The sequence below is a fragment of the Pinus tabuliformis genome, chromosome Q, assembly GCF_031772625.1.
Source record: "Pinus tabuliformis cultivar Carrire ecotype Pingquan chromosome Q, CPIR1, whole genome shotgun sequence".
Lineage (NCBI taxonomy): Eukaryota > Viridiplantae > Streptophyta > Pinopsida > Pinales > Pinaceae > Pinus > Pinus tabuliformis.
Genome location: NC_142296.1, coordinates 782,818,168 through 782,840,955, shown reverse-complemented (window position 1 = coordinate 782,840,955; position 22,788 = coordinate 782,818,168). Strand labels below are relative to the sequence as shown.

The window sequence follows — 22,788 nt, the reverse complement described above, 5'->3', positions numbered from 1 at the left end:
ACGATGGCTCATTTGAAGCGGCAAAAGCCTAGGTTCGTATGCTTTGATACCATATGTTATGAACCATGCGTCTTAAAAATGATAAAAAACCAATAATTATAGTTGACTTTGAGGAAAAACCCTCCTTTTACAATGAAGATAATGTATAAAATAAGATTTGATGATTTTAAATACAGGTCTCCTTGGTGTGTGTGTGAATAATGAAAGTTTTTAAACAACACAACAATATAACAATATAAATGTAATAACCCAATATCTAAAGTTTAATAAAAGATTTTAAGGATAACGTAGAACTTGTTTGGAGCTTCACACAAAAATTTTCAGTTAGCTGTGTCGACTCCATTCATTAGATGAGACAAACCCCTTCATGATTATGAGCGTTCACGCTCTCTCTCAAACTAAAAGTTAGAATTTCAAGTTTGGAATTGATAATTCTTGTAATTATGAATTATGTTGTTAGGGCATAAAACAACATAAATTCAATGTGAGTCTAATGTTATTGCAATAAAATGTTATTGGGTTGAGAGCACTTTCCAGCGCAAATCAAATCTTAATATGGGATTTTTCTTTAACCATGCCAAAAACATGGACACTCTGAAGAAGTCAGCCAGAAACATATAACCGCCGGTGATTATTTCATTTGACAAGCAGTGGTGGATGTCAAATCCCAGGCGTGGTTGGAGCCCGCAGAAGATTTTATGCCACTTAGAAATAAACATAAAGCTCCTGTGTCTTCTTCTCCCTTGATCATATCATCTCAGGTTTAAGAAACTCTATGGGGCTTGGGCATTGCGGTAAGTCATAAATACTTCAAAGAAGCGTTCACGGAAAATGCGTAAAGTTTTTTCTCTGAAAATGCAGGGCTAATTAGCTTATGTTATCCAATTTTCTTATTATTTTGAATGTTTTTTAACCCAAGATTATCATGGAAAACATAGAGTAAAGCTCGGCAGAGTATTGAGGCCTCGTTTCTCTTGCGGGGGTGGGTACTGGGTAACCATTAGCGTTGGGTTACGTAAGTGCTATACACGCCAAATATGTCTAATTTTTTTTATAATTGGGTTTACTGTGAACAATCTCTGAAGTTTCTGAACATTTAAGTTAGGGCCATTTCGATTAGTTTTTTAATAGTTTCTAAGCGACGATGTTGTGGTATTCTATGTGGTTGTGTTAGATGCTAGCAAAATTGTCGACATACTTTGTTGATAACATTGCCATATTTTTAATTTATGCATCACTCAGAACATAATAATGCATTTTAGTTTCTAAAAGGTTGCATAGAATGATATCATCTTCCAAATCACAAATGTCTTGAAATCATCTTTCGAATCGATACGATAGTGAAACCAAATCTGCTCTGAGCCCTAAACCCCAGTATCTCATCAACTTTTAGTGGTCTGTGGCATAGAGTTAGTGACTCGGTTGTTTGTTGCTGGCTATGTATTATGGTTGGCCTATTCTTGTTTGATCACCGGTTGGGAAGATATTCTTACAACTACGCTCAGGTCAGTTTAGTTGGGTTGGCAGCATTGCTTGCCACAATGTCTATATATATAAAGCTGGGACTGGAGAACATTTCTATTAAAGGTGGCCAAAAATGGCAATATGTTACCGAGAAGGCTGATATGCTGTTTCAGAGAGTTTTGTCAGTGACACCATAAAAAATTCCTATCTTCTAAAACTTTTAAGCGCTTTTCCAGTCTTGCTGCTGCTACAGAAACACTAGCGTTGCAGGTATACTGCCTGTAAAAATCATTCAAAATACATATTGATTTACAAAACTTTATCAAAAGTTTGCTGTTGCAGATTTGTCTCTGGGTGGATGGAAGGCTGATCTACTTCCATTGGATCCTTGGGCTACTGCTCAGTATCCTCCTCTTTTACTTTTCCTCCAAATATCTTGAAGTCTGCTGGGACGTGAACTCTGAAAGAGGTTCCTTGCTTATATGCTGAATAGAACACCTTAATCTGTAATCTTGAAGGGTGAGATTAGGGGATAATGGAAGAATACATAACCCCATTTTTTTCTTTCAAAATTCCTTGAGACAAACCAGAGGCTTCATTGGCCAAACCCTCTGCATTGCCATTGTGGTCCCATAGGACATGAAAGGATAGATTTTGGCTAACTGTTGAGTGATCTTTGTGGTTATGGAGAATATTGAGCCTAACTGGAAGTCGTTCAGAAGTTCTTGATGTGTTAAAGATTTTAGAACTATCCTGGAGTCTCCAATGACTACCAATTCTCTTATTCCCAAGCTAGTGGCAATATTTAAATCTTGATATAGAGCATAAGCTTCAGCTTGGTTGTTTGTTGCCATTCTGAGCCCCCCAAGCATAAGCTGGATTCTTGGTTTCCATCCGGGTCAGAGATGACCCTTCCTGCTCCAGCTAACTCTGCATTACTTTTTGATGTTTCATCAAAGAAAATAATATGTGATCTCTTCCTTTTGTGCTACTTCTCGAATTCATGCTCCCCAAGTTTGATTTGCCAACTAAAGAGCACTGAATGTATCTTAACTCTTGCAATCATTGAGAGTTCTCGATATTGTCCCTTCCATTCCATTTCTTCTCTGTCAGGAGGTTGCTTATTTTGAAGGGATAAGCTCTTTGTCCGCAGTGTTTCTATCATGAGACTTTTGGCTTTATTTACCACTGAGGCCAGAGGTTCGAAACATTGATTGAATATATCTCTGTTCGTGGCTAGCCATAACTTCCATAATAATTTTTTTAGCAAGGTTGCCCAGATCCATCTGAAAAGCTGTCTATCTTTGAAGGACCCCCTATATAATCTAGTCTAGCGAGTGAATACATGGTTCCCACATGGTTCCTGCTTGTTGGCCTGTGGAATCTATGGGATAAGCCTGAAAATACGTTTTCCTAAACCTGTGCTGAAAAAGAACACTCTAGAAATAGGTGTCTGTGAGATTCATCTTCTTTCTTACACAAGAAACACCAGCTTAGGCCTCGGATCCCTCTTTTCTGGAGTTTATTAGCTGTCAATGACAAATATTCTTCTGTGCATAAGTAGCCAGCAGACCATCAGGAGACCATACCTTCTTGTTAAATTTTGGTATGTTCTATGCTTAGAGCAATTTACTTCAATTTTTCATATTAGCCCAATGTCAATATTCAGATTAGCAATCACATCAACATGATAGTAAAGTGCAGATAGAACATAAACATAAACAGTAGAAGACAAGCCAAGGTAAGAGGACACAAGATGTGGCACCAGCCAGGAAAAACCCAATGTGGGGAAACCCTTGATCAAATCTTCTTATATTCTTCAATAGTTCAGAAGAGAGAGAGATAGTACAAATATACAAAACTGATATTTATGACCGCAGAAGAAAGTCCATCATTCTGCTAATGATGACTGTTCAAAGATGCAGCCCTGAATCCAATCACAAAGAGTGCTGAAGCAAATCCTTTGAGGAGATCATCAAACTAGTGGCCCTCCATATAACACTGCTGCAACATTCCTCTGATTGCTTGCTGCTCCTGCAATTCTGGTTAGGGCACAAAATGCAGCCCTTAACCTTTCACTCTATTAGCCAACTAAGCCCTTCTAGGGCTGTGGTCCACCAAGGAGAGTCTCCCTTTTATCCACACTGCCTCCAGCAAGCAATGTACACCTCAAGGCTGCCTTGGAACAGCCTTAGCTGCTTGCTATGGCTTGCAGCCTAGCAAAGCAGCTAGCTGTAGCTGTGGTCTCCTTCAACAGGCCCAAACAAGTTCTAAATAGCAGTGTTGCCTTCTTCACAAACTTGGCCTAGTTAACTGCACTTGCCAGCACCCAAATACATTCAAATTAAGCTCTGTCTTCAACGATTACTAACCTTGTGACTGCGGCTTCCAAATGTACCTAAACCATGCCCTAGAACAGCAGTATTTAACATGCTGTCACAGGGATTTCCACGCTGCTCTTTCCAGACTTCTTCACGCTGATATATGGCTCCTTTATGCTGCGGCCAGGGCTCTTTAGGGCTTCCTTTGCAGCATATTGAAGCTCCCTTAGACAGCGGATAGATCTCTCATCAAATTGCGACTAGATATCTCCTTTTTCTGCAGCTAGATGTCTTCATTGACTGCGTATTAGGTGTCTCCTCTAGTCAGCAGCTTAGGGCCTCCTTTAGACTGCGGATAGGAGCCTCTCTTCACTGCGGCTTGATCTTCTTTAGGACAGCAGCTAGCTTCCTCCTTGACTGCGTATGGGAGCCTTCTCTTTGACTGCGTCTAGGGCACATCTGAACTGCGGCTAGGGCTTCTCCCTCAGTCTCCTCTTCACCTGCGGCTAGGGCTTCTCCCTCTTGACCTCTCTTGCCACCAAACCCAAACGAGTGGAGAGAGATCATGAGAGAAGTGTGTGTAATTAACTTGCTGGCCGACCTTGACAAATTGTCAAATAATACAAATAAATTCGTATCTCCATAAATACAAGTCGGATTTGGATGATCTTTAGATCAATCCTACACCTCTTGGAGAGAGGAATCCCAGAAAAATATCAGCTGCCATAAATAAGATGACCCACATGGAGTTTGGCCCTAGTTGCCAATTTTAACACTTGTTCCAGATTGTAGATCATTAAGGCAGTGGGAGAATTATGGTTGGTGATTATAACCATCTTTGATAGAAAATCCTGAAGGGCGCCATCCATTCTGATTTGGCATCCTGATGTTTTGAGGCGCACAACCACTGAAAAGAGAAGTGAGAGAAGAGAGGAGAGGGCGCAAGGGAGGTGGAGGCTCATCAAAATTTCCAGCGCAGCCAGTCTCCCAAAGTCTGGGACCAATTAGATATGCAAAGGGAGTGTATTTGTTTCTTTCATTTAGCTAATTCTTAATGGGTGAAAGTTCTGAGCAATTATGCAAAGGCTGATGCTCCATTATACTGTCTTTCCATATGTTTATGTCTCTACCATTTCCCAGAATCCAAGAGAGTTTTGCTCGAATCAAGGGGATTGCAGTTTTAATTAATTTCTAAATATGGGATCCCCTTTGGTTGTCTCTCCAGTTCTATATATCTTTTCCTTCTTGTCCTGAGGCATTTCTTCCAAAGAGCTTTTTTCTACCAATCAAGTTTCCCAGTTATCAATAGCTAGACAATTTCCCTCCCCAAGCTAGGTTAAGAAGAGTAGGATCTCTTATGCTCAGGCCTCTTACCACTGACCAAATAACCAAGTGGTATTTCTTGGTGTCCGATTTCCCTCCTTGCCATAATAACCTTTGCAAATCTTGGGCAATTCTTTGCATGACTCCAATCTGTGCTAGCATTACTGAGCATTGGAAGACAAGTAAGGCAGCACAATGCATCCAACTGGATTTAACCACTGCATGCCCCACTATTGAAACTTTCCTTTGATCTGTCCAATATGTGTTGCCAAGACTGAGCTGAGGGGTTACTTAATGAAAGAGGCGTGCCAAGATACTTAAAGGAAGTCCGCTGATCTTTACATGAAAATTGCATGATTCTGGAGATGTGCTAAAGGAGCTGTGAGCTTGCATTTCTTCCATAGATTTGGCTCTTTTGCTTTGCTGCCTGAAGCGCTTATTAAAGCATCCAACATCCACCTAAATTTGAAAGCAGTAGTAAGGGAGGCTCCCCCAATCAAGATGGTATCATCTGCAAACCACGAATGATTTATACTCTTTATGCCTCTTACAATGTTTATCCTCAGGAGATTGACTGTTTGTCTTTCATATATCACTTCCAACTTCTCACTGAGAGCTTCTGCAATAAGAGTATACAACAGAGGGGAGAAGGGGCAACCTTGCCTAAGCTCTCTACTAATCTGAAAGAAAGGAAGTGGCTTGCCATTCACTAGTGGGGTGATCCAAGATATTCTAACGCATGCAACAATCCATCTAATGACCAGGGGACTGAAGCCAAATTTATGCATGAGGTAAAAAAGAAATGAATGCCTCACCCATTCAAAGGCATTTTCCATGCCTATTTTGATTTCCATGACTTTCTTTTTATTTGCTCTACTGGTGTGAATTGCCTGTTGGATTAAAATAATATTATCTACATTTTTTTGATTTTTTATTTTAATGCATAATGACCCCTTGATCTTTTTGAGATTATCTTTGGAACCACTTTGTAAGTTTGTTTTCCATGATCTTCGTCATTATTTTGTAGGATGCATTGTATAGAGAGATGGGTTTGAATATGGCGAATGGAGATGGATTTGCCTCCTTTGGGAGCAGAGCTAGGAAAGAAGAGTTTGTGTTGCCCCCTGGCCTGTATATTTGATCAAATCTCAACATTCGAATCAGTTCATATTTGATCAAATCTCAACATTCGAATCAGTTCATATTTGATCAAGTCTTAACATTCGAATCAGCTCATATTTGATCAAGTCTCAACATGCTCGAAAAAGATGGATGGTGAAACCATTCAGAGTCCAGATTTGGAGCCTTGTTTGGAACTTTGGATCTAGACTCTAAACTGCTTCATAAAGAGTTTTATGTTTCCCTTTGGGGAAACTAGCGAAGGAATGCTGCTTAGCAGATCAAATGTGGCTTCGGGGTCTGCTTCCTCTTGTTCTGAGTATAGATTTTGGAAAAACAATTTGGTTGTTTTCTCTATTTCTAGAAAATTTGTGGCCTTCCTCCAAGGCAATTTCTTTGACATTGTTCCTTTGTATTCTCGCTTTGGCTTGGCGATGAAAGAAGGTAGTATTGTGATCCCCTCATTTTAACCAAAGGTCCCTTGGCTCAAGTCTCTAGGTTTCCTCCTCCACTCTTGGTTTCTTATGCAGATTTTGACAAATTTCTTTTTATTGTAAATCTTTTGTCCGTTGATGCTCTTATCGTTGGTCCTAAACTAGATTGAGTTGAGAGAGGAGAGACTCCTTTTCTGAAAGTGGAGATAGATATGAGTATTTAACCTAAGATTTAAGTGCCTCTTTCACTCATTTCAGTTTCTGCTCCCAAATGTAGACAGGGGAGCTCACAATCCATGTGCTCCAAGCCTTTGAGATTACTTTCATTTCCTCTTCACCCCGTAGCCACAAGGGGTTAAATTTGAGAGGAAGGGGGCCATAGTAAGGGGATTCCTCAAGAACAAGCAAGATTGGTTTATGATCAGATATGGTGGAGGGAATAATTTTTGAAGAGATGAGGAAGTCTTGAGATAAAATATCACCGTGTACCAAAAAATGGTCTAGCTTTGCTGCTGTGTGCCTCAACTGAATCCCTTTCTTAGACTAGGTAAACTTACCTTTAAAGGGTTTGATATCCATAAGGCCACATTCAACCACTAGGTCCTCCAGCTTTTCATGAAAAAAGTCACATACAATGCTGCCCCTCTTTTCTCCTTATTGTTCAGTGTGACTAGGGTTGTGAGGGAGCACCCCCCCCTCTCGCTCCCGCTCCCATTTCGCGCTCTGAGCGGGAGCCGCTCCGGACCGCCTCGGGAGCGCGCTCCCAAAAACGCTTCGAGGACGCTCCCTGCCTTTTCGGGAGCGCGCTCCCTAAAAAAAATGCTCCCTGCCTTTTCGGGAGCATTTAGCTATTTTGCAATTTTTTTTTGCAGTAATGTTCCAAATGCAATTTTTTCAAAGAAACAAATAAGTTTTGAGTGGGGCAGCGTAATGATCAAGCCTATGGACCTAGTATTGATATGTAATTCATGGTAATGTTAAATTCTTAAAGTAAAAGGATGATTAATCTTCATTAATCATCCTTTTACTTAAATTTTTAACATTACCATGAAATGAATTAGGATGTTTGAGAGTGGTTCCGACCTCATTGGATTTCATATGGAGAAAGTAGAATTTTAGATTTCATTCAAAATCCAACAGACTTATCAATTTTTCAGGATATCAGGATTAGGGGATTGCAATGTTTCCATTGAATTTTGTCATGTATTAGGGTATGGAATTCGTACTTAATCAAGAGCACCAATCCCTCTATGTACCTTGATGTTAGTGACATTGGTTGTCAAACTCCTTTATCATGACCCTCCTAAAAATGTATGCATCACTCAAACAAAATCTTGACTTGACATGCCTTGCTTTTTCTATCTTATGTTAATGCTTAGAGGGTGATATTAATGACAAAGATCCCTATACAGATCGAGAGGTAATGACAAAGATACCTTTGGATATTAATGCTTAGAGGGTGATATTAATGACAAATATCCTGATTTTCCAACAAGACTAAAAAATTAGACTTTTCTCGTGGTGGCAAGAGGCCCAAGCATAAGCAATAGATAATAGATTTACTTGTCTTTTGTAGTTCTAGTAGCTTTTATTATGATATTTTTTTAAGCAATATATGACAATTTAAGTTTAAAGTTTGAAGTTGGCAATTATAACTCATTATTAATGAAGTATGAATATGATGCTTCATGAAAGTTGAAAGTTGTTTCATTTCATTTCATTTCATATTAGATATTATTTGTTGTAATGGTTACACTTAGCTTACAAGTACAACTTTGGTGATCGACGATGATAAATGTTATATATTGAATTTTGAAAGCTTGAAACTTTAAGATTGATGAATCATGCGAATCAATATGTTGTATGTTACTATGTTACTAACTTGTGGACGTGGTTAATGAAGATTATAACTTCTAGATGATTGTTGTTATATGGTTCAATCTATGTTTTTAATGTTTTTGTTAAATTATGGTATGTTCTATGCTTAGAGCAGTTTACTTATCTTTCTTATTATTATCCACAGATTAGCAATCACATGTACATAAGTAAATTGCAGATAGAACATTAAACGATCAACAAAAAACAAGCCAAGACAAGAGACACAAGATGTGGCGGCTAGCCAAGGACAAACCCCAATATGGGGAAACCCTTTGATCAAATCTTCTTTTATCTTCAATAATTCAGCAGAGAGAAATAGTACACAAATCTGATTTATATCAACAACAACAAACCCTAGATCAACGGCATTGGCATCAGTATCATCGGCATCAATGGCATCGGCATCAGCATCATCGGCATCAGCATCATTGGCATCAGTGGCATCAGTATCATCGGCATCAGCCCTAAACTAGGGCAGTCAATATCTTCCAAATTGGAGGTCAGATCACCTCGATTCCTGTGCCAAAAATTGCGGATTTCCAAGGAGAGTCAGCTTCACCTGCTGCGCAGTCAAGAGAGAGAGAATGCTGGTCAAAGTTCCAATTTTCCGTTTGTAAACCCTTAGAAAACTGCGTCCTTCCCACGTGTGAGAGAGACCTATCTGCGCAGGAGAGAGAGAGAGACTCTTTTCTGCGCAGAAGAGAGAGAGAGAGTTGGATGAAAAGTGTGTGTCCAAATGAGGAGGAGACATCCTGTATTTATATGCAAGCGTTGATGATGAATAGATGTGTCTGTTGGGCTTCTGAGCCTACATAAGTTGCTAGCCGACTTTGACAATTTGTCCATAATCAAAATAAATTCATATCTCCATAAATACTTATCGGAATCGGATGATCTTTAGATCAATCCTACACCTCTCGACGAGAGGAATCTAGATAAAATATTATCAACCATGAATAAGGTGATCCTCATGGAGTTTGGCCCTAGTTGCCAATTTTAACACACTAGGGAGAACTCCATCTGTAATTCGTTTGACTGTCGCTACTATTCATCCATCAAATGCACTGCCCTGAATAGCTTGACCCCTTCTCTGCTATGCTCTGCTTTGCCTTGCTATGCTTTGCTCTGTTCTGCTCTGCTCGAACTATGAAGAAGAAGAAGAAGTGATCGAGGATGTATCATACCATCCTCCACTGGCCCGAAGTCAATCTCAGAGTGTGTACCACTGGTCCCAAACCAGTCCTCTACTGACCCGAAGTCAGTGTCATAGTGGGTACCACTCTCACTAGTCCCAGGCCAGTATCATTGATCCCAGATCAATGAAGGTCATCCTAGCATAGTGAGTACGGTAGATACAACGATGCATCCATCGGTACTACTATGGTCCCTATCCTCATTTCCCTGCTCATTGATCAGATGAGAGGTACTTCCCATGAGTCCCAGACTGCATGGGTAGGATTCCTTGACAGGGGAACTAATCATCCTGTCCATAGGAGAGCGAATCATCCTGTCCCACAAGAGAGCGCATCATCTTGTCCACAGGAGAGCGAATCATCCTGTCCACAGGAGAGCGAATCATCCTGTCCCACAAGAGAGCGAATCATCTTGTCCACAGGAGAGCAAAGCATCCTGTCCACAAGAGAGTGAATCATCCTATCCCACAGGAGAGCGAAACATCCTGTCCAGTGGATGCCACAAAGAACTAATCATCCCGACCTAGAGGAGAACGAATCATCCTATTCCACTATCGCCATGGAGAACACATCATCCAGGCCCACAGGAGAACTAATCATCCTGTTCCATAGTCGCCACGAAGAATGAATCATCCTAGCCCATAGGAGAACTAATCATCCTGTTCCATAATCGCCATGTAGAACACATCATCCAAGCCTACAGGAGAACGAATCATCTTGTTCCATAGTCGCCACGGAGAACGAATCATCCTGGCCCATAGGAGAACTAATCATCCTGTTCCATAGTCGCCACGGAGAACGAATCATCCTGGCCCACAAGAGAACTAATCATCCTGTTCCATAGTCGCCACGAGGTGTCACAAGGGAAGGTTGAACCTTTTACCATGTACAAAGTGCACCAACAGGGGATGGTGAGTCACCCTGTGGTCATATGTCGCTCCAAGAAGTACCCTGCGCCCCCCTGGAGCTCCCAGGGCTCAGTACATCATACTTGACCCTCATCAGAGGGTCTTTGAATGACACCAAGTCGTTTTCGGAAAGTCAGGAATTTGACCTTTCCTAGGGGCTTTGTCAGAATGTCGGCGGCCTGTTCATTTGTACCGATATGATGGATCCTTATTGCTCCTCGCTGCACCATATCTCGAATATAGTGGTACCTGATATCGATATGCTTGGAGCGATCATGAAATACATGATTTTCTGATAAATGGATCTCGCTCTGGTTGTCACATAGAATCACGGTGGTATCCAATGTAAATCCAAATAGCTCACTGAAGAGCTTTCGCAACTAGATTGCCTCACAGGAGGCCATGCTAGCAGCAATATACTCTGCCTCGGCGGTGCTCAAAGCCACCGACTTCTGCTTCCTACTCATCTAGGATATCAAAGCAGATCCCAAAGAGAAACAACACCCGGAAGTGCTCTTTTGGTCCACCACACTGCCTGCCCAATCAACATCAGTATACCCAAGTAGTCTCACATCTCCAGCAATGTATCTTAACTCATAAGTAATTGTGCCGCGAAGATATCTCAATAGATTCTTGGCACCAATCCAATGTATGTGGTGAGGTTCAACCATATGTTGACTCAACGTGTTGACTGCAAAGCATATATCTGGACGGGAGTTCACTAAGAACATTAATGCTCCGATGAGTTGACGATACTCAGTGGCATTTCGTAAAACAGGTCCAGTAGCACTACCGCTTAAATTTTTGAAGTCAAGCTCCATCGGGGTAGTTACAAGCTTGCAGTCCACCATACTGAATCTTTCCAATATCTTCACCACATATTTTCCTTGAGATAGGAAAATTTCTCCTGGCTTCTGCCAAACTTCAAGTCCTAGGTAATAGTGCATCAGTCCTAGGTCCTTCATTTCAAATTCAAAGCCAACTCCCTCTTACATTTGTGAATGAGAGGGTCTGCACCTATTAGAAAGAGGTCGTCAACATACAACACCAGTATGAGAGGTTTGTCATCTTCAACCTTAAAGTAAAGGTTGGGATCAGCTTCACTCCTAGTGAATCCCAGCTTCATCAAGTAGCTAACGATCCTCTCATACCATGCTCGGGGTGCTTGCTTCAACCCATAGAGGGCCTTCTTCAACCTGCACACATGAGATTTTCGATCATAAATCTCAAATCCTTCAGGTTGCTCCACGTAGACCTCTTCTTTGATCAAACCATGCAAGGACGCGGTCTTGACATCCATCTGATGTAGTTTCCATCCTTGTGAAGCCGCAAGGGCTATGATCAAGCGGATGGTGGTATATCTGGCAACAGGTGCAAATATCTTGTCATAGTCTATACCTTCCTCCTGGGAGAAGCCACGAGCGACAAAAACCAGCCTTATACTTTTCCTACTTCCATCATCAAGTGTCCCCCTAAGCCATGAAGGCCTCTCCCTAGAGGAGGAAGGCTCAGGTGGAGGAGGATCAATAGGATCCATGGGTTCTAACTTCTTCCACATCGGGCATTGTTTCATCATCTTTTTCTTTCGGTTCCCTGGTTTCAGCTTCTTGAGAGCTCCTCACAGTAGGAAGATTGTTCACCTTGCTAAGAGCCATATCTTCGTCAAAGGTGACATCATGACTAATCACAACTTCCCTTTGACCGACTACATAGATTCTATAGCCCTTAGTATTTTCATTATAGCCCACGAAGATTCCTTTCTTTCCAGATGCACCCAATTTATTCCTTTTCTCTTTCGGCATATGAAAATATACAGGGCTTCCAAAAATTCTAAAATGAGATACATCAGGTTTCTTACTAGTGAACATTTCTTCAGGAGTTTTGGAACCCAATGCTTGATGGGGGCATTGGTTTTGAAATTTCTATATATACGGCGATGTTTGCAGCTTCAGCCCATAGAAACTTCGGAAGTCTTTGATCATGAAGCATAGCACGGACAACTTCCATAATCTTACGATTCTTCCTTTCCGCCACACCATTTTGTTTAGGAGTGTATGGTGTAGTAGTCTCCCTCTTAATGCCAACCTCTTTACAAAAGTCATGAAACTCGTTAGATTCATATTCAGTCCCATTATCAGTCCTTAAGATCTTGATCTTCTTTTCGGTTTGATTCTCGATCAAGGCTTTGAAGTGTCAAAACCAGGAGAACACTTCATCCTTTTTTTTTCAAGAAGTATATCCAAGTCTTGCGAGAACAGTCATCTGTAAGATTGAGGTAATATGGATATCCTCCAAAGGAGTTCACAGGCATCATACCAAATATGTGTGAGTGAACTAATTGTAATATATCGGAGGTCTTGCTTTAGCTTGAGGGGAATGGTCCCCTTTTTAGCTTTCCTTCAGCACATCCGGGACATACACCTTCTTGCTCTATTCTGAACTCGGGCATCCCGGTCACCATTTTTCTTACATCAGGTAGAGCTTTATAATGAAGGTGAGCAAACCTCCGATGCCATAGTTCGGACTGAAGAGATGTGTCACAAGACATGACACCTAGTGGACTTCCTTCGACCTGATATAATGAATCAACTCGTAACCCAAGAGTGAAGGCATCTTTAATATTGTTTTTCCATACACGTACCTTGCCATCGCTGAAAGCCACCTTGTAGCCTTTGTCTTCCATTTCCAATATGGACACTAGGTTCTTTTTGAGATCAAGTACATATAATACATGCTGTAGGTGGATTGTATTACCTTGATTCAATTTAAGAGAGATATTGCCTACACCTTTCACGGGAGGTTCCTCAGGGTGCAGTGTGTCCTTCAGCATATTTTTAAGAAACAGAACTTGATTTGCATCATTAACTTTAAATAAACTCACCAGTCTATCGTAGATTTCCTTGGAGGTGTTCAGTTCAGAAACATAGGCCACCAAGCGCTTGTCGATAGAGTCCCGGATGATCTTCTTTGCTTTGACTTCTCCGGATTTCCATTTGTTCTTGGCAGCAGCAGATGCATTTAATGGAGGCTCAACAATATTGCCTCTCACATGGTCCAACACTTTGATCTTCTAAAGTCAGATCGAGAGACATCTTCCATCCGTGATAGTCAGACTTTTCACGGAGCTTGTCTTCGGTGGGGAAGAGTGTTGAGGACCCCATAGTTCTTTTTAGATAGCCTTGCCAACCTTCTCTTCGGTGATTGCTCTTGCTCTTGCTTGGGCTTTGTCTTCACCTCAGCTCTGATACCATGTTAAATTATGGTATGTTCTATGCTTAGAGCAGTTTACTTATCTTTCTTATTATTATCCATAGATTAGCAATCACATGTACATAAGTAAAGTGCAGATAGAACATTAAATGATCAACAAAAAACAAGCCAAGACAAGAGACACAAGATGTGGTGGCTAGCCAGGGACAAACCCCAATATGGGGAAACCCTTTGATCAAATCTTCTTTTATCTTCAATAATTCAGCGGAGAGAAATAGTACAAAAAATTGATTTATATCAGCAGCCAATGTCACATGGTTCGGGTTCGGGTTCGAGTTCGACAGTGATTAAGTTCGATTCAAATTTGAATTTTATGATAAGGTTCGAATGAGGTTCGCCATTAAATTCGAGTATATATATATATATATTTTCCTAAATTTAAAATATAACCCAATATAATATTTATTCATTAAATTTTTAATGCTTATATTATATAATATAAATGAAATTCCCTTGTCCCCACACATATATATAAAACATAAAATTTTATTAAATTTAATATATAACTCATTATAATATTAAAATATTATGTTTAATATATATGAAACAATATATAACAAATTATTTATAAAATTATCTTTCTATAAGATATTAAATTTAAAAGCAATTAAATTAAGTTAAATTTAATAAATAATTTATTATAATATTAATATATTAATTTTTGAAAATATATAAAACAACATGTATCTACAACAAATTATAAACTATACTGATGTGATTCAAATTAAAAAAAACGTTAAAGCTTATTCCCTAACCTACCGAAGCGTCTTCCTCTGCGTAACCTATCAAAGTGTTATTCCTCTCTGTGCGAGTGCAACTCCAACGATGGTTTCTTAGCATATATTATATGTAAAATCGTTGGCTCTTGGACGCGTGATGGCCCTCATATAGCATACGGTTATCTTTGTGCACATTTTCATCGTGATGGTAAAATTTAATATAAATTACCTTATGCACTGTCACAAAAACCATTGTCTATGCGTTTAACGACCCTAACAAAGTTACCCTTCATCTACACGCTTGATGACTCAAATCGAGTTAGTGGGGCAACTTGAATATAAATAATCGATAGGAACTTCAAAATTAAAATATGGCAGACGACAGGCCCAGTACCGTAAAATAACGCAAATGAAAAAGCGAACTTGAACTGAACATGATCGAGCCTCATGCGAATTTGAAAATATTTTTGTGGTTCGCCGAATTTCGAACCTAAAGGTTCAAATTCGGCGAACCCTATGACATAGTCAGCAGCAACAAACCCTAGATCAACAACATCAACATCATTGGCATCAGTGGCATCAATATCATTGGCATCAGCGGCATCAGTATCATTGGCATCAACGGCATCAACATCATTGGCATCAACGACATCGGCATCAGCATCATCGACATCAGCGGCATCAGCCCTAAACTAGGGCAGTCAATATCTTCCAAACCGGAGGTAAGATCACCTCGATTCCTGTGCCAAAAATTGCGGATTTCCAAGGAGAGTCAACTTCACCTACTGCGCAGTCAAGAGAGAGAGAACGCTGGTCAAAGTTCCAATCTGCAATTTGTAAACCCTTAGAAAACTGCATCCTTCCTTCCCACATGTGAGAGAGAGACCTATCTGCGCAGGAGAGAGAGAGACTCTTTTCTGCGCAGAAGAGAGAGAGAGAGATGGATGAGAAGTGTGTGTCCAAATGAGGAGGAGACATCCTGTATTTATATGCAAACGTTGATGATGAATAGATGTGTCCGTTGGGCTTCTGAGCCTACATAAGTTGCTGGCCGACTTTGACAATTTGTCCATAATCAAAATAAATTCATATCTCCATAAATACTTATCGGAATCGGATGATCTTTAGATCAATCCTACACCTCTCGACGAGAGGAATCTAGATAAAATATTATCAACCATGAATAAGGTGATCCTCACGGTGTTTGGCCCTAGTTGCCAATTTTAACATTTTTTTATATCTAATTCATCATTCTACATGTTTTTGTTGTCATGTATGCATCAAATATAAAAAATATTAAAAAATATATATTATATAAAAAACGCTTCGGGATTTGCTCCCAAACCGGGAGCTTCTGAAAATATCGCTGCCGCTCCTGTTTTTGCTTCCGCTCCCCATTTTCGCTCCTGCTCCCAAGTAACCTTGAGTGTGACATTAATGTCATTTCCTATTATGCTATTCTAGTATTCTTCCAAATTTTGGAGGGACAAGAGTGAGTCCTAGTAGAATTATTTTCCTCTATAGGCCATTGGCATGTAAACATTAACCAAATTAAATTTCTTTCCTGACTGAATATGAGTAAAGCTAGTAAGTATCCAATGTTGGGTATTGAAGGAGTTTACCGACTTCAGGGCCGAGCTGTTCCTTATAGTGCAGAGCCCTCTTGAGGCTCTTTCGCAAGCTAACAACAATGCCTTTGCTAACTTGCCAGTGCTTTGTGCATGATGAAATAGCTTTTGAAGCCTCCAATTTCATCTCCCGGAGTAGGAGGATTTGGGGCTTTTCTATTCAAATGAAATCCTTAAACTCTGTTAATTTTCTTGAAACTCTGCAACAACTTAGATGAATTTACTGAAAAATCAAGGCAATTGAAAACTGAAACCAAGTTTAACTTCCACCAAGATACAAAGTGTATTAACATTCAACATGCAACAGAAAATACTTGAGATAAAAACACATGCACAAACATAAATTTGACGCTAGTGTTTTACCCAGGAAACTCAAATGGGAAAACCTGCTTTCTTTGTTGTGGGCTTTTTATGGATTGTTCTTTGAACAAATAGATCTTTTACAAATTCAGTATGTTGTTACTGCAGCCAACAAATATCCTCTGAGAAATTAATCTCAGCTCCACAATTACTCTCAGTGTACTCCAGGATCATTGCTCTCGGCCTTGAGAAGATTCTTTTGACCTTGCCTCTTGATCTCGACCTTGAGAAGATTCTCCAACCCCGCCTCTTGTTAGAGAATCTAGGGCAAAGTAGTGTTGTGATGATTCTCTGAGACTTGATAACAATTTGTGAAGTCTTTTTACCTTTTCTTACTTAGCTTATACTTCTTCTTCTTCTTATTAGTGCATATGTGTGTGCTTCATCAAACTGCTACGAAAACAAAATAACAAGAACACAACATTTGGCTGTCTGCCAGGGACAAACCCTCTCCACTATCGAGAGGGAAACCCTTTGTACGTTTTCTCTTATTGAAGCTTCTTATTTGAACAACTGCCAAACCCTAGACCCTTGACTAAGATCTCCTCCAAGCATGAGTGAAATCCTTCCTCTTTCTGCACTGTCACTTCTGACGCATCTTCCGGTACTTCTGGTGGCACTGTCTTCTATGTTAGGATACCCAAGAATATTAGGGCTCCTCTTCTTCATTATAAGGAGATTCTTCTTTGCTCTCCTTAGGAGACCTTGTAGACCCAATTGCTGATCCGAAATAGGTCTCTTATGCTGCTGCCCTAAACTGCTGTCAAGCCCTTCCTGCACCGCGCACGTGTGACTGTTGTAGCCTCCTTTTCTTCTTTGTTGGAGTGCCCTTCTTCCTCACTTGAAGGTCTTTCTTCTACGCTAGTGTAGTAGGCCTTGTAGGCGTAGTTTTAGCCTCAACCAAGGGTGGATGTGTAACTGTAGTTTTCTGCTGCCCTAGCCACAGGAACAACTTCAGATTACCGCATGTGTGACTGTGTATGACCCTAAAACCAGTCCCTTATCCTTCGCTTGTGAGGTTGCTTTCAATGCTGGAGTGAGAAACCTTTGTTGACCGAATAGCTAGCCCAAAGCACAAAGAATATACCCATGTTGATATGGCCACAGACTATCCTTAGTTTCTTCGCACGTGTGGCTGCAGAAACCCTAGAAAGTAGCCCCTTAACTTCGCTGTTCTACCTTGTTCCTTCGCTGCCCTAACATACTTCTTATCCACCTTTACTTGGCTATCCTTTTTCCCTTTTGTCACCTCATTTCTTGCGGATTTCAGAGCTTGAGTGTATGTGTCCAAATGAGGAGTGTACAACCTCTATTTATAGAGGTCTATCCCTCCTCTCTCAAGCCGACATGACTGTCCATTAGGCCGACTTGACTATCTTCTAGGCCGACTTGACAGTTGCATTATATTTCACATTTATTCATCGTTTTTTGCTGCTTGTAGACTTTGTTGGAGCTAGGAGAGGATTTGACTATGCTTGGAGTTATTTCCTTGACCTTGTATGATGACTTACATGATGTAACATGCCCTCAAAGGGTCTTTTCATAATTACATTTTGACTTTGACTCTCTAGAAGCACTTCAAAATGTGTTTAACCTATTTTCAATGAGCAAGAAACTCATTGACAAATAATACAAAAAATAATTTCTCTTTCTTGAATAAGTTCAAATATCAAAATTACATATATGAAGAACGAACCTAGTTACATCTTCTCCAACACCTCTTGGTCTCGACCTTGAGAAGATTCTCTCGACCGTGCCTCTTGATCTCGGCCTAAGCACAATTGTTTCCGGTTGAAACTAGGCTCGACTCCTCTCTTTGAATTATTGATCTTCGCTCCTCAACCAATGCGCTTTGCCAACAATAAAGAATCACCCATCTGTGCTTTCATCCTACTCTTGCCTTAATAGATCTTTGATTCATGCAAGGAGGCCAAGTTTGAATTTGTGTTCACACAAGTGCAATGAGTTCCTTTTACCAGTTAACAGGAGCAAGTCTCAGTTACACTTGGAATAGCTCTCAGTTAATTGGCTCGAGTTGTTCCTTGTTTTTCTCGAGTTGTGAACTGAGTTAACTGAGAACTTAATCCATCCTCTCCATTAGAAACTAGGACAATACTAGGGGGGGGGGTTGAATCAGTGTTGGAATTTTAAAAATTTCTTTCACTAGTAAAGAATACTAGGATAGCAATAAACTCTTCAACAGTAGTTCACATGAGCATCACAATAATCAACATAAGAAACACAAATATCACACAGATTCTTCAAACTTTTTCTTCAATTAATTTCATAAAGGCAAGCTTCTACTTGTTGTTACAAAGTTCTCTAGTTGCAACCAAAAGGAAGCTACTACTCCCTAATTTATCTGCTACTACCGAAAGGAGCAACAACCCCTAGTTTATCAACTACCACTGAAAGGAGCTCCAACCCTTAATTGTTTACCAACCACTATTGGAAGGAGATACAACCCCTGATCTGCAAGCTACCACTTGCTTGACCTTAATGATTCATCTCTCATACAATTTTTAAACTCAAATCATGAAGGCCACTTCCTTTCGTAAACAAATAAATTTCTCACCTCAATCACCCACCACAAACACCATAAAATCGTTTTCAACAATCTTTGATCACTGACCAATCCACCAGCATACACCTTTGAACAATAAATGAACCACCAACACACCATACAACCAACATCTCCGCTTGCAAATTCAATTATGCTTATGGAGAAATTAGGACTGATTTTTTTAGTTTTCAAACTTTAGTTAACTTGCACAGTTGCATTTAAATTTCACTTATCAGAGGTTTTGATCTCATTAACTTGTTTTTTCTGCTTTTGGAATGCTCTCTTAATGTGTACCATAAGTCTTCAATCTCTGCTTCGTTGTCTCTGTGAGTGAAGCTGAGTTAATTGTCCAAATTTGCAATTTTGGAAAAAACATCAGGCTTTATTTGTGACTTTCTAAATTTGGCTATCTCCATATTTGGAAAAATCAACAAATATACTGCCAACTCTGTCCATGCCACTACTAAAAAATTCTTTGACTGCTAGTGTCCTTCGCTGGCTGCTAGAGCGCTTGTCCTTTAGTACTTTCACCATATGACTTGGAGTTGTGACCACGCTGCTATTAGGTTGAGGGCTAAATGGGGTTGGAGCTCTACCAATTTTCCGTTTCTCCACCGACCATTGGACTTCTGAATGGAAACTTTGCAATACTTACTTCGACGCGAATTTTAACGCAGGTTGGGAGGTCAAAGATCGACCTGTATACCCTGTTGTGTGCTGACATTTACCTCCGACTGGCTGGAGGTTTGACTAGCCTGGAGTCATGACCTTATGCACGAGTTTTTGGATTTTTTTCGATAATCAAATACACATGAAAATCTTGTCATACACCACCTTTGGCCCGATTGCCACATCATCTTGCTGACGTCATCTGTGCCATGTGGTGAGTATTGAGTCATGTGTCACTCGAATTTGGCCCACTTGGCCACATGAAAATGCTAAAAAACACATGCCACCTGTCACACCTTCATAGGTGCTGCATCACTGCTGACATCATCATCCACTTGTGTCTCCACCTGTGCATTGATGTCACCACTATCGGTCAATAAAATAATGCCATGTGTTGTCTCTTTGGTTGGTCCACGCTGTCAACTCATCCCGCCACCTGTCGGGCCACGTCCTCCTGGCATGCTTTGTTAATTGGTCCAGCTCACCTGTCTACACCACCTCGCTCAACCACGCTTCCCTGTGCCACATATCGTTACCGCCGTGGTTTTAATGCGAACCCCCCTATGTGGTTTGTGGTAAAAAAGGGGTGGGGTCTCGCTTTTAATATAAGCTGTTGATCTTACGGTCGCTGGTATGGCAATACCGCCAATAGCAGATCCCCCCTTTTGTCATTAACTCTTAGGCGTGCTTGGGCTCGTGCAATTTCGCCGATGTGTTAGAGGGGACGTGTGGCACACAATCCGCCTTCATACATGCTTGAAGTTTAACGACTGTCCTCTGCCAAGAGCTCCGCCAAGTTTGGCCAAATGCCAAAACTAACTCCAACTAAGATTATCACCATATTTCTAACTGCAACCTTTGAATTTAAGGCTTCTAATCTTTGATTGGCAATTACTTCTAATCCAGGGGGCCATTTGCAAACTTCCATATACCACTGGAAAGCTCTTTCAAAGTTCTATCTATCTGAGCAGTTTTCAAAAACACTTGAGATGAACTGCTGTATTGAGAATGGCTTTAAAGTCTCTATTCCTTTATCAATCTTCTTGCACCCATCAATGCCTTTGCCTTTGCCATCAATGACGACATATTTCTAACATTCCCCCCCCCCCCTGTCATTGATGGCAACATTATAAGCAACAAACATATGGCAACACCACAAAAGCATAAAAGCAAAAACAAAGTGTACTTCTTACTTCTCTTTCTTCACCCCCTATGGATGTTGGTCCCCCTATGATGCACTTCTCCTTTGGTGTACTTCTCATACTTCTCCTTTTCCTTTTTGTTTGAGGTACTTCTCCCCCTTTAACATCAGCGGCAAAGTAATTAAAGTGCTCCCCCTGCAAACAATCTCCTCCTGTCTTGTTAATCTTGTGAACCTTGCAACTTTCATCTGATATGCCGAGTGCTTATTGGTTGCCTTTCTACCTCGTGAAGAAGATCTAGTGGAGGGAGCCGAGATGAACTACTCCCAATCTTTGCTTTAAATACTCAAATTGATCTCTTGGGAGAGGTTTAATGAATATATAAACTTCCTGCTTCTTTGTAGGTACTGGTATGGCAATACCGCCAATAGCAGATCCCCCCTTTTGTCATTAACTCTTAGGCGTGCTTGGGCTCGTGCAATTTCGCCGATGTGTTAGAGGGGACGTGTGGCACACAATCCGCCTTCATACATGCTTGAAGTTTAACGACTGTCCTCTGCCAAGAGCTCCGCCAAGTTTGGCCAAATGCCAAAACTAACTCCAACTAAGATTATCACCATATTTCTAACTGCAACCTTTGAATTTAAGGCTTCTAATCTTTGATTGGCAATTACTTCTAATCCAGGGGGCCATTTGCAAACTTCCATATACCACTGGAAAGCTCTTTCAAAGTTCTATCTATCTGAGCAGTTTTCAAAAACACTTGAGATGAACTGCTGTATTGAGAATGGCTTTAAAGTCTCTATTCCTTTATCAATCTTCTTGCACCCATCAATGCCTTTGCCTTTGCCATCAATGACGACATATTTCTAACATTCCCCCCCCCCTGTCATTGATGGCAACATTATAAGCAACAAACATATGGCAACACCACAAAAGCATAAAAGCAAAAACAAAGTGTACTTCTTACTTCTCTTTCTTCACCCCCTATGGATGTTGGTCCCCCTATGATGCACTTCTCCTTTGGTGTACTTCTCATACTTCTCCTTTTCCTTTTTGTTTGAGGTACTTCTCCCCCTTTAACATCAGCGGCAAAGTAATTAAAGTGCTCCCCCTGCAAACAATCTCCTCCTGTCTTGTTAATCTTGTGAACCTTGCAACTTTCATCTGATATGCCGAGTGCTTATTGGTTGCCTTTCTACCTCGTGAAGAAGATCTAGTGGAGGGAGCCGAGATGAACTACTCCCAATCTTTGCTTTAAATACTCAAATTGATCTCTTGGGAGAGGTTTAATGAATATATAAACTTCCTGCTTCTTTGTAGGTACTGGTATGGCAATACCGCCAATAGCAGATCCCCCCTTTTGTCATTAACTCTTAGGCGTGCTTGGGCTCGTGCAATTTCGCCGATGTGTTAGAGGGGACGTGTGGCACACAATCCGCCTTCATACATGCTTGAAGTTTAACGACTGTCCTCTGCCAAGAGCTCCGCCAAGTTTGGCCAAATGCCAAAACTAACTCCAACTAAGATTATCACCATATTTCTAACTGCAACCTTTGAATTTAAGGCTTCTAATCTTTGATTGGCAATTACTTCTAATCCAGGGGGCCATTTGCAAACTTCCATATACCACTGGAAAGCTCTTTCAAAGTTCTATCTATCTGAGCAGTTTTCAAAAACACTTGAGATGAACTGCTGTATTGAGAATGGCTTTAAAGTCTCTATTCCTTTATCAATCTTCTTGCACCCATCAATGCCTTTGCCTTTGCCATCAATGACGACATATTTCTAACATTC

General features: G+C 40.5%; 1 long non-coding RNA gene across 2 annotated transcripts in view; it reads left to right on the top strand.

The window, feature by feature from the left end:
* The first annotated feature begins 338 nt into the window (after positions 1-338).
* LOC149221815 (uncharacterized) overlaps positions 339-22,788 on the top strand; it is a 46,481-nt gene continuing 24,031 nt past the window's right edge. The window contains exons 1-2 of one of the 2 annotated variants that reach the window (XR_016249389.1): positions 370-794; positions 939-1,015. This is a non-coding gene — a long non-coding RNA (uncharacterized LOC149221815). Of the gene's footprint in view, positions 795-938; positions 1,016-22,788 lie in introns of both variants that reach the window. The other variant, XR_016249388.1, reaches the window with a different exon arrangement.